We start from the raw sequence: 11,856 nt of genomic DNA, 5'->3' as shown, positions 1-11,856 counted from the left end.
CGTCGGCCTCAGTGCCCGCCTCAAGGGCGTCGACGCCGCAGCCGCCCGCATGCGCGCGCCGCTCGCCGGTCTCAGGGACAAGGTCGCCGCCACGTCCGCGGCCCTCACCGCCCTCGGGGCGGTGACGCAAGCACGCGAGCTCCTCGAGCTGCTGCTCGACACCTCCCATGTCATCTCCAAGCTTCTGATCTCGGACTTGCTTCCGCTTAAGAAGACGCTTTAATCCATCCGCTCCGGCGCCATGGCCATGGTGAGCCGCAAGAAGCTACTCCTCCCGTGCCTCGTCCTGCTCTTCGTCGCCACAGTGGGCGAGGCGTAGGCGCACGCCCAGCCGCAGTCCATGTACATCGTGCACCTCGCGTCCGACCACCCGGCGCTGTCCTTCTCCGCCGCGCGCGCCGGCCGCAACGCTCTGCTCGGCCCCCTCCTCGGCCTCCCGCGCCGCCTGAGCACCCCGCGGCCGCGGCTGGTGTACACCTACGCGCGCGCCGCCACGGGCGTGGCCGCGCGGCTCACCGAGGCGCAGGCGGCGCACGTCGCGTCGCAGCCGAGCGTGCTTGCCATGCACCGTGACGAGGCGTGCCAGCTCCACACCACCCACCCACACCCCGGAGTTCCTCCACCTCAACAGCGCGGCCGGGCTCCTCCCCGCCGCGTCCGGCGCCGTGTCGGACGTCGTCGTGGGGGTGCTCGACACCGGGTCTACCCGCTCAACCGCAGCTCCTTCAAGCCCGTCGGCGACGGGCTCGGCCCCCCGCCCTCCTCCTTCTCCGACGGCTGCGTCTCGGCTGCCAAGTTCAACGCCTCCGCCTTCTGCAACAGCAAAGCTCATCGGTGCCAAGTTCTTTTACAAGAGGGTATGAGGAGGCCCTCGGGCACCCCATCAACGAGACGCTCAAGTCCAAGTCGCTGCTGGACACAGAGGGCCATGGCACCCACACCGCGTCCACGGTCGCCGGCTCGCCGGTGGATGGCGCCGGGTTCTACGACTACGCGCGCGGGAGGGCCATCGGCATGGCCCCTACCGAGCGCATCGCCGCCTACAAGATCTGCTGGAAGGCCGGCTGCTTGGACTCCGACATACTCGCGGCGTTCGACGAGGCCGTCGGCGACGGCTTCAACGTCATCTCGCTCTCTGTTGGCTCCACCTACGCCGGTGTCGGAGTAATGGGCCAAGGGTAGCCTCATCCAGGTTCTAGGACTTATCAAGACTTTGGGCCAGCTCTGCCTGGCTGAGCCCCAAGACGAAGCTCCGCCCTCTGAGAACCGGCTGGCTGTATGGCCGGCTACGAGAGGGCGGCCAACCCCAACCAACAGCATTGCGAGTGGCCGGCTTCAGCCCGCCGGCCTCTAGAGAGGGCGGCATCAAGCAGGCGGCCACCTCGCGGCCTCGGTACGACCGAGCCCCCATCGAGAGTACAAGTTAGAGCATGGCTACAGTGAAGCACATCGCCCCCGACGCCCGGGGTAGGTGTGGCTACAGTGCTCCGTACAGGCGGAGATCTCCGCACGACGGGGCACTGTGCCATGTCTCCCCTGACGTCGCTCCGAGCAGGAGGAGTCCTGTTCCCCACGACGGCCTGTCGGTACGACCTGCCGACGGCGGGCCCTATAAGGCAGAGACTCCATAGAAGACGGCGGAAGCTCAATCAGTCGTACGCGGGAAGGGCCGGCCTTAAGGATGGCAATGGGTCGGATTTGGATCGGGTTGAACAATACCAAATCCATAGCCATATCCATGAAGATAGTCTTTGTTCATCCATGAAAAAATCCATGGGTGATAAATTTTGTCCATGTCCAAACCCGATGGATACCCATACCCACTGGATATCCATTGGGTCCCCTCTCGACACATATAAATAAGACATAACATAGTATTAACATAAGCTCCTCCATTCTTCACCATGTGGGAGGCTAGGCCTCACTGATGCTATACATCAACTTATGGTAAATCAACGTCCACTAACAAGCTAAGATCATTTAGTATTTTTCTAATAGTTGTGAATGACGAGTCATTTAGCAAGGAGATAAAAATAAGGGAAGGGGCGTTGGAGTATGTTACGGAGGGGATTGAATATCAATTAATAAAAGTTATGACGGGGATTATGCAAATTTTTTTGCATGTTTTAGATAACAAAGTGTAAAATTGCAGTGGGACATGTGACTGCGAGGTAGGAATAGTAGATTTTGGCCCATTAACCATACTATCGGTTCGGGTTTGGATATACCCACGGGTACAAGATTATATACATGCCCTACCCACGAGCATACGGGTCGGGTTTGGGCGGCGTCCATGGACACAAAAGCATATCCAAACCATGTCCATTTGGGTCGGATATCAATGGATATATATGCCCATGGGTAAAATTGCCATCCTTAGCCGGCCTCCAGCAGGCGGCCGTCCCTTGCCCCGAGGCAAGCATGCCATTAAGCTGATGAGACCAGGTGTGGCTAAAGTGATCTCCCACCAGGCGGCGGGACTGTAGCCACGCTGAAGATGACCAAGCCCCCGTCACCAACGGCACAACTACAGTGAGCGGCCACCAACCAGGCGGCGGAGAAGCCGGAGGCTGGAGACACTGACAGCCGGGCCCAGCACCCGGACGGATTACCATTGTACCCCTGGGGGGTAGGCCTATATAAACCCCCTAGGGCGCCCATGCAAAGGGTTCCAACTCTGATAGAACTAGCCAGTCATCTTGGGCAGGGAAGTGCTAGCCTTGCCTTCTCCTACCTCTAGACACAGCTCAAGGAGCACTTTGTATCATGATAACCCACAAGTATAGGGGATCGCAACAGTTTTCGAGGGTAGAGTATTCAACCCAAATTTGTTGATTCGACACAAGGGGAGCCAAAGAATATTCTCAAGTATTAGCAGCCGAGTTGTCAATTCAACCACATCTGGAAACTTAGTATCTGCAGCAAAGTGTTTAGTAGCAAAGTAATATGATAGTGGTGGTAACTGTAACAAAAGTAAAGACAACAAAAGTAATGTTTTTGGTCTTAGTGATTGTAACAGTAACAACGGAAAAGTAAATAAGCGAGAATCAGTATATGGAAAACTCGTTGGCACCGGATCAATGATGGATAATTATGCCGGATGTGGTTCATCATGTAACAGTCATAACATAGGGTGACACAGAACTAGCCCTAGTTCATCAATGTAATGTAGGCATGTATTCCGAATATAGTCATACGTGCTTATGGAAAAGAACTTGCATGACATCTTTTGTCCTACCCTCCCGTGGCAGCGGGGTCCTATTGAAAACTAAGGGATATTAAGGCCTCCTTTTAATAGAGAACCGGAACAAAGCACTAGCACATAATGAATACATGAACTCCTCAAACTATGGTCATCACCAGAAGTGGTTCCGATTATTGTCACTTCGGGGTTGCCGGATCATAACACATAGTAGGTGACTATAGACTTGCAAGATAGGATCAAGAACTCACATATATTCATGAAAACATAATAGGTTCAGATCTGAAATCATGGCACTCGAGCCCTAGTGACAAGCATTAAGCATAGCAAAGTCATAGCAACATCAATCTCAGAACATAGTGGATACTAGGGATCAAACCCTAACAAAACTAACTCGATTACATGATAAATCTCATCCAACCCATCACCGTCCAGCAAGCCTACGATGGAATTACTCGCGCACGGCGGTGAGTATCATGAAATTGGTGATGGAGGATGGTTGATGGTGACGACGGCGACGAATCCCCCTCTCCGGAGCCCCGAACGGACTCCAGATCAGCCTTCCCGAGAGAGATTAGGGCTTGGCGGCGGCTCCGTATCGTAAAACGCGATGATTTCTTCTCTCTGATTTTTTTCTCCCCGAAAGCCAATATATGGAGTTGGAGTTGGCGTCGGAGGGCCACCAGGGAGCCCACGAGGTAGGGGGGCGCCCCCCACCCTTGTGGATAGGGTGTGGGCCCCCTGGTCTTCATCTTTTGCGAGGATTTTTTATTAATTATCCTAATATATTCCGTGGAGTTTCAGGTCATTCGGAGAACTTTTATTTTCTGCACAAAAACAACACCATGGCAATTCTGCTGAAAACAACGTCAGTCCGGGTTAGTTCCATTCAAATCATACAAGTTAGAGTCCAAAACAAGGACAAAAGTGTTTGGAAAAGTGGATACGACGGAGACATATCAACTACCCCAAGCTTAAACCCTTGCTTGTCCTCAAGCAATTCAGTTGACAAACTGAAAGAGAAAAAGAAAAACTTTTACAAATTCTGTTTGCTATTGTTGTTGTAAACATGTAAAGTCACCATTCAAGTCTCAGCAATTATTATGAACTAACCATACTCACAATGACACGTAGGTCTCACAATTGCTCACATCAATAGCATAATCAGCTAGCGAGCCATAATAGCAAAACTCGGATGACAACACTTTCGCAAAATAATCATAACATGGTATAACAAAATGGTATCTCGCTAGGCCTTTCTGAGACCGCAAAACATAAATGCAGAGCACCTTTAAAGATCAAGGACTGACTAAACATTGTAATTCATGGTAAAAGAGATCTAGTCAAGTCATACCCGAAATAAACCAATAATAATGAACGCAAACGACAGTGTGCTCTCTAGCGGGTGCTTTTTAATAAGAAGGGTGATGACTCAACATAAAAGTAAATAGATAGGCCCTTCGCAGAGGGAAGCAGGGATTTGTAGAGGTGCCAGAGCTCGGTTTTGAAATAGAGATAAATTATATTTTGAGCGGCATACTTTCATTGTCAACATAACAACTAAAAGACGACGATATCTTCCATGCTAAACAGATTATAGGCGGTTCCCAAACAGAATGGTAAAGTTTATACTCCCCTTCCTCCACAAGCATCAATCCATGGCTTGCTCGAAACAACGAGTGCCTCCAACATTCAACGGGTCCCAAGGGGAGTTTTGTTTGCAGTTATTTTTATTTAGTTTGCACAAAGCATGGGACTGGGCATCCCGGATACCAGCCTTTTTCTCGTGAATGAGGAGCGGAGTCCACTCCTCTTGAGAATAACCCGCCTAACACGGAAGATAAGGGCAGCTCTAGTTGACATATGAGCTATTCGAGTATGCAAAACAAAATGTTTATTTGAAGGTTTAGAGTTTGGCACATACAAATTTACTTGGAACGGCAGGTAAATACCGCATATAGGTAGGTATAGTGGACTCATATGGAATAACTTTGGGGTTTAAGGAGTTTGGATGCACAAGCAGTATTCTCGCTTAGTACATGTGAAGGCTAGCAAAAGACTGGGAAGCGACCAACTGGGAGAGTGACAACATTCGTAAACATGCATCAAAATTAATTTACACCGAATACAGGCATGAGTAGGATATAATCTACCATGAACATAAGTATCATGAAGGCTATGTTGATTTGATTCAACTACATGCGTGAACATGTGCCAAGTCCAGTCACTCAATTCATTTAAAGGAGGATACCATCCACTCATACCACATTATAATCATTCAAATAGCATGTTGGCACGCAAGGCAAACCATTATAACTCATAGCTAATCAAGCATGGCACAAGCAAGTATAATCTCTAAATGTCATTGCAAATATGCTTACTTCATAATAGCTAACCCATGAACGATGAATCATCATATTTACAAAAACAAGAGAGGTCGAGTTCATACCAGCTTTTCTCATCCCAATAAGTCCATCATATATCATCATTATTGCCTTTCCCTTGCACGACCGAACGATGTGAATAATAATAAGAGTGCACGTGCATTGGACTACGCTGGAATCTGCAAGCATTCAACTCAAGAGAGAAGACAAGTAATGTGGGCTCTAGGTTAAATAATCATTCATGCATATATGAGCCACTAAGCATTTTCAATATGGTCTTCTCGACCCCCAAAGAAAGGAAAAGAAAAAACTATTTACACGGGAAAGCTCCCAACAAACAAAAGAAGAACGGGAAATATTTTTGGGTTTTTCGTTTTAATTACTACAACAAAGAAATAAAGTACTACTATTTTTTTTTTCTTAAGGTTTATTAAACACACAAGAAGAAAGCAGGAAAAAGAAAATAAACTAGCATGGATATTACAGTGAAAGAGTATGAATACCGACATCTAGCAATAAGTGTGTGTAAACATGAATGTGATGTCGGTGGGAAATACGTACTCCCCCAAGCTTAGGATTTTAGCCTAAGTTTCTCTATTGCCAGGAATGGCCTGGCTGATACCCATAAGTGAAACTGGGGTCATACTGTGACGCAGCGGCTATCGCCTCCTGAGCTGCAGTGTAGCATCTAGCTGCCTCCGCTCTCCTCTCGTATTCATCTACCTCCTCTCTGGTAATAACATATCTTCCTTTTATCTGAAAATCAAAGAAGGCAGGAGCAGGAAGAGCAATATGGACTACATGACGTTTGTTAAAGATTAGTCGATACTGGAGAGGTGGCTCTGTCCTTTCAACAAACTGGTGGGAAACCATAGAATCAAAATCTAAATAAGAAGGGGTAACTCCATGTCACCCTCACGAGTGTCTACCTCAAGAAAATTAGCTAACTGGGTTGCATAAATTCCTCCAAAGAAATCTCCGCTATGTCTATTCTGATGCAACCAGCGAGCTACAATGGTTCCCAAATGATAAGATTGGTCTCCTAACACAACACTCCTGAGAATACTGAGATCAGGGACACACATGTGACATGCTTCATCCTTAGCATAAATACATCTACCTATAAAGAGAGCAAAATAATGTATAGCAGGAAAATGAATGCTCCCTAAAGTGGCTTGTGTTATGTCTCTAGATTCCCCCATAGTTAATTTAGCAAGAAAGTCTCTATATTCAGATTTAGGGGGATCCCTGACATTACCCCGTGATGGAAGCTTGCAAGCAGAAGTGAAATCCTCTAAGTCCATGGTATAAGATTTATCATAAAGGTCAAACATGACTGAAGGAGAATTACGCGAAGATGAAAACTCAAACCTCCTCACAAATGAACTTGTGAGATCATGATACTGGGGGCATTTGTCAGCTTCAATGTCCTCAAGACCAGCGTTGCGCAAATATGTGCTAAATTCTTCTTTGATTCCTACTTGATTCATAAAAATTTTCGAAGGCCATTCACAGGGCCTCACAAGAGCATCTCTTGGTGGTTCCTCGTCCGCATCACGTACTGCAAGCCTGGGACCATGCTTCCTTGAAGGGACACCTTGGAACATCCTCCTAAACATATTGCTTCCTCTGAGAAATTTCTGAAATTTTTAGTAACTTCAAATAAAAGTGAACCAATCAATAAAATTGATAGCAACAACTCCTGCAAGTGCCTAGAGCCTATATAAAGCACTAGTACTAATTGGAACCATATAAATTTGACATGCAAGCTCAAGAACATGGTCACCTATGCAGCACAAATTTGCAATGAATAAAGCACTAGAACAAAAACTAATTGGACCAATGGAGGAGTCACACACCAAGGAACCATCTCCCCAAGCAGTTTTGCGAGAGATGCTTTGAGCAAGGAGATCGAAAATCACAGCAACGGGGCTGGAACTCGTGCTTGAGTTGGTTTTTCGTGTTTGTGTGAGACAGAGGAAGAAGATGGGTGCAAGAATAAGTGGAGGAGGGACACCGTGGGCCCACGAGGTAGGGGGCGCGCCCAGGGGGGTAGGGCGCGCCCTCCACCCTCGTGGCCAGGTGGCAGCTCCCCCCGCGGTGATTTTTGCACAGTAAATTTTTAAATATTCCCGAAAAAATCATATAAAATTGGCATGGTATTCTGAGGACTTTTATTTTCGAGATATTTTTATATTGTACGGATAAGTCACAAACAGACAAAAAAAATACTATTTTACTTTATTTCTACTAAATAACAGAAAATATAAAGAGGGTACAGAAGGTTGTGCTTCTAGTTTCATCCATCTTGTGATCATCAAAATGAACCCACTAACAAGGTTGATCAAGTCTCGTTAACAAACTCATTCCGAATAATCACGGAACCGGAGAAATTTCGAATGACACTAAGTTACCTCAACGGGGATATGAAAATCCCCAACAATAAGAATATCATACTTTTTCTTGACAGTAGGGAGAGGAAATTCGAAACCTCCAAATATAATTGATGGAACTTTTCCAATAGAGTTGATATTATAACCTTGAGGTTGTTTCTTCGGAAAATGTACCATGTGCTCATTGCCATTAACATGAAAAGTGACATTGCCTTTGGTGCAATCAATAACGGCCCCTGCAGTATTAAGGAAAGGTCTTCCAAGAATGATAGACATACTATCATCCTCGGGAATATCAAGAATAACAAAGTCCGTTAAAATAGTAACGTTTGCAACTACAACAGGCACATCCTCACAAATACCGACAGGTATAGCAGTTGATTTATCAGCCATTTGCAAAGATATTTCAGTAGGTGTCAACTTATTCAAGTCAAGTCTACGATATAAAGAGAGAGACATGACACTAACACCGGCTCCAAGATCACACAAAGCAGTTTTGACATAATTTCTCTTAATGGAGCATGGTATAGTAGGTACTCCGGGATCTCCAAGTTTCTTCGGTATTCCACCCTTAAAAGTATAATTAGCAAGCATGGTGGAAATTTCAGCTTCAGGTATCTTTCTTTTATTAGTAATAATATCCTTCATATACTTAGCATAAGGATTTGTTTTGAGCACATCAGTTAATCGCATACACAAAAAGATGGGTCTAATCATTTCAGCAAAGCGCTCAAAATCCTCATCATCCTTTTTCTTGGATGGTTTCGGAGGAAAAGGCATGGGTTTTTGAACCCATGGTTCCCTTTCTTTACCATGTTTCCTAGCAACAAAATCTCTTTTATCATAACATTGATTCTTTGATTGTGGGTTATCAAGGTCAACAGCAGGTTCGGCTTCTACATCATTATCATTACTAGGTTGAGCATCAATATGAACATTATCATTAACATTATCTCTGGGTTCATGTTAATCACCTGATTGTGTTTCAGCATCATAAGTAGAAATATCATTTGGATTCTCAGGTGGCTCAGCGATAGGTTCACTAGAAGTTTGCAAAGTCCTATCATTTTTCTTTTTCTTCTTTTTAGAAGAACTAGGTACATCAATATCATTTCTCCGAGAATCTTGCTCGATCCTCTTAGGGTGGCCTTCAGGATACAAAGGTTCCTGAGTCATTCTACCGGTTCTAGTAGCCACTCTAATAGCATAATCATTTTTCTTACTATTCATTTCATCAAGCGCTTCTTTTTGAGCTTTAAGTACTTGTTCTACTTGAGTGGTAACCCTAGAAGCATGTTTGCTAACAAGTTTAAGTTCATGTCTAATATCAGCCATATAAGCACCCAAGTGTTTAATCATATAGGCATCTTGTTTTAATTGTCTACCAAAATAAGCATTAAAGTCATCTTGCTTAAACATAAAGTTATCAAACTCATCCAAGCACTGACTAGCAATTTTAGTAGGAGGGACTTCAGCTTTATCATATCTATAGAGAGAATTTACCTTTACTACCTGTGTCGGGATATCGGGAGGTTCTTCAGTGAATAAGTAATTGAGATCATATACTTCTTCAACAGGTGGTAAATTAAGACCGTGTATTTATTCAATAGGAGGTAAATTCTTAACATCTTCGGCTTTAATACCTTTTTCTTTCATAGATTTCTTTGCCTCTTGCATATCTTCAGGACTGAGAAATAGAACACCTCTCTTGTTCGGAGTTGGTTTAGGAATAGGCTCACTAATTGGCTCAGGAGGTAGCTCGGGAGGTGCCCAATTATTTTCATTATCCAACATATTATTCAATAGAATTTCAGCGTCATCCGGTGTTCTTTCCCTGAAAAGAGAACCAGCACAACTATCCAGGCAATCTCTGGAAGCATCAGTTAGTCCATTATAAAAAATATCAAATATTTCAGGTTTCTTAAGAGGATGATCAGGCAAAGCATTAAGTAACTTGAGAAGCCTCCCCCAATCTTGTGGCAGACTCTCCTCTTCAATTTGCACAAAATTGTATATTTCCCTCAAAGCAGCTTGTTTCTTATGAGCAGGGAAATATTTAGCAGAGAAGTAATAAATCATATCCTGGGGACTTTGCACACAGCCAGGATCAAGAGAATTATACCATATCTTAGCATCACCCTTTAACGAGAACGGAAATATCTTAAGTAAATAAAGGTAGTGCGATCTCTCATTATCAGTAAACAGGGCAGCTATATCATTTAACTTAGTAAGATGTGCCACAACAGTTTCAGATTCATAGCCATAAAAAGGATCAGATTCAACCAAAGTAATTATATCGGGATCAACAGAAAAATCATAATAATCCTTATCAGGAACACAAATAGGTGAAGTAGCAAAAGCAGGCTCAGGTCTCATTCTATCTCTAAGAGATTCTTTACTCCATTTAACTAGCAACCTCTTAAGTTCATATCTATCCTGGCAAGCAAAAATAGCGGCAGAAGATTCTGCATCAAAAAGATAACCCTCAGGAATAGCAGGCATAGGTTCATCGTCACTAACATCATCGTGTTCAGGTTTAATAATTTCTCTTTCTCTAGACCTAGCAATTTGCTCATCAAGATATTCACCAAGTGGCACAATGGTATCAAGCATAGAAGTAGTTTCATTATAAGTATCATGCATAGCAGAAGTGGCATCATCAATAACATGCGACATATCAGAATTCATAGTGGTAGCAGGTTTAGGCGTCGCAAGCTTACTTATAACAGAAGGAGAATCTAGTGCAGAGCTAGATGGCAGTTCGTTACCTCCCCTCGTAGTTGAGGGCAAAATCTTGGTCTTAGCGTCTTTCAAATTCTTCATACTGTCCAGCAGATATAAATCCCAAGTGCCTCAAAGAATAGAGCTATGCTCCCCGGCAACGGCGCCAGAAAAAGGTCTTGATAACCCACAAGTATAGGGGATCGCAACAGTTTTCAAGGGTAGAGTATTCAACCCAAATTTGTTGATTCGACACAAGCGGAGCCAAAGAATATTCTCAAGTATTAGCAGCTGAGTTGTCAATTCAACCACACGTGGAAACTTAGTATCTGCAGCACAGTGTTTAGTAGCAAACTAATATAATAGTGGTGGTAACGGTAACAAAAGTAAAGACAACAAAAGTAATGTTTTTGGTATTTTGTAGTGATTGTAACAGTAACAACGGAAAAGTAAATAAGCGAGAACCAGTATATGGAAAACTCGTTGGCACCGGATCAATGATGGATAATTATGCCGGATGTGGTTCATCATGTAACAGTCATAACATAGGGTGACACAGAACTAGCTCCAGTTCATCAATGTAATGTAGGCATGTATTCCGAATATAGTCATACGTGCTTATGGAAAAGAACTTGCATGACATCTTTTGTCCTACCCTCCCGTGGTAGCTGGGTCCTATTGGAAACTAAGGGATATTAAGGCCTCCTTTTAATAGAGAACCGGAACAAAGCACTAGCACATAGTGAATACATGAACTCCTCAAACTAACATCACCAGGAGTGGTTCCGATTATTGTCACTTCGGGGTTGCCGGATCATAACACATAGTAGGTGACTATAGACTTGCAAGATAGGATCAAGAACTCACATATATTCATGAAAACATAATAGGTTCAGATCCGAAATCATGGCACTCGAGCCCTAGTGACAAGCATTAAGCATAGCAAAGTCATAGCAACATCAATCTCAGAACATAGTGGATACTAGGGATCAAACCCTAACAAAACTAACTCGATTACATGATAAATCTCATCCAACCCATCACCGTCCAGCAAGCCTATGATGGAATTACTCACGCACGGCGGTGAGCATCATGAAATTGGTGATGGTGGATGGTTGATGGTGACGACGGCGACGAATCCCCCTCTCCAGAGCCC

At 44.7% G+C, this 11,856-nt stretch overlaps 1 pseudogene; it reads left to right on the top strand.

Moving 5' to 3' along the window:
* Positions 1 to 241: 241 nt before the first annotated feature.
* Positions 242 to 11,856, top strand: part of LOC119336845 — a 23,810-nt pseudogene continuing 12,195 nt past the window's right edge.

Source organism: Triticum dicoccoides, chromosome 7B (genome assembly GCF_002162155.2).
Source record: "Triticum dicoccoides isolate Atlit2015 ecotype Zavitan chromosome 7B, WEW_v2.0, whole genome shotgun sequence".
In the NCBI taxonomy this organism is placed as follows: Eukaryota; Viridiplantae; Streptophyta; class Magnoliopsida; order Poales; family Poaceae; genus Triticum; species Triticum dicoccoides.
The sequence above is the reverse complement of the archived record's forward strand: the minus strand, read 5'-3'. Positions and strand labels throughout refer to the sequence as shown.